This window comes from Colobus angolensis, unplaced genomic scaffold, assembly GCF_000951035.1.
Source record: "Colobus angolensis palliatus isolate OR3802 unplaced genomic scaffold, Cang.pa_1.0 Scaffold39, whole genome shotgun sequence".
Taxonomy (NCBI): Eukaryota; Metazoa; Chordata; class Mammalia; order Primates; family Cercopithecidae; genus Colobus; species Colobus angolensis.
In genome coordinates this window covers 4310897-4312521 of record NW_012117265.1, presented here as the reverse complement: position 1 = coordinate 4312521, position 1625 = coordinate 4310897, and positions in this window count along the sequence as shown.

Genomic DNA, 1625 nt, shown 5'->3' with positions numbered 1-1625 from the left:
AGCAGAGATTGTGCCACTGCATACTAGCCTGGGCGACAGAGTGAGACTCCATCTCAAAAAAAAATGTATATTTTTATATATTTTTTAATTATGTATGTGTATATATATATATATAACAAGAATTAGGTGCCATTTTAATAGACTTTATGTTTTTAGAACATCTACCAATGCTGCTTTGATTCAAGTCCACATGATCTGTCATCTGGACTGTAGATAGCCTGGCACCCTTCCTGCCCACTCTGTAGGGGACATCATGGTACACATTTTTTTTTTTTTTAAACACCCAGTGCTCTTATATTCCTCCAGAAGGAAGCCTAAACTCCAGTGTCCTCCGTGATCTGGCTCCTGTTTTTTGCTCCAGCTCTATCTCTTGTTCCATCACCCTCTTGTCTTCTAATCCATCCTTTGTATTAAGAAGCAAATTACCTAAACCTTTTAAATGAGGCAAAAGGATGACTGCATTTCCTTTCAGTATCACGCTGAAGCATTGTCTGATAGGCCTAGCTAGTTCTTTCCTTCTCAAGACAATGTTCATTTGTTTGCTTGAGACCTGGACTCTGAAGTTATTGCCAACCCACAGGGAATTAATCAATTGCAAATGATTTTTGTCCAGTAGAGTTGCAAATTACTTCAATTACTTCTGTTCAGTTAAAAAGATTACCCCCAAATGGCCAGGCATGGTGTCTCACGCCTATAATCCCAGCACTTTGGGAGGTCAAGGTGGATGGATCACTTGAGGCCAGGAGTTTGAGACTAGCCTGGCCAATATGGTGAAACCCCATCTCTACTAAAAATACAAAAATTATCTGGGTGTGATGGCGCATATGCCCGTAATCACAGCTACTGCGCCTCAGGAGGCTGAGGTGGGAGAATAGTTTGAACCCAGGAGGCAGAGGTTACAGTGAGCTGAGATTGCGCCACTCACTCCAGCCTGGGTGACAGAGTGAGACTGCGCCAAAACAAACAAATGAAAAAAATGAAATAATGTGTTAATAATTGTATATTAAAAAATTATATTTCAGAAAAATATTTACTACTTTTTTTTTGAGACAGAGATTTGCTCTTGTTACTCAGGCTGGAGTGCAATGGCGCAATCTCGGCTCACTGCAACCTCCATCTCTTGGGTTCAAGCGATTCTCTCACCTCAGCCTCCCGAGTAGCTGGGATTACAGATGCCACAACCATGCCCAGCTAATTTCTTTTTTTGTATTTTTAGCAGGGACAGGGTTTCACCATGTTGGCCAGGCTGGTCTCGAACTCCTGACCTCAGGTGATACACCTACCTCGGCCTCCCAAAGTGCTGGGATTACAGGCGTGAGCCACCGCACCTGGCCTACCACATTTTGTTGTATATTTGAAGTAATCGAAATTTATTCTTGCAAACCACACAGATTTTTGTACGTTTAATTTTAATTTTAAAAGATCTGCCAGCCATTGACAGATGAATGGATAAACAAAATGTGTATATATACATACAATATGATGGAATATTTTGTGCCCTTAACAAAGAACATTCTTCTGAGCATGGTGCCTTACGGCTGTAATCCTAACACTTTGGGAGGCTGAGGCGGGAGGATCACTCAAGGCCAGGAATATGAGACCAGCCTGGCCAACATGGTGAAACC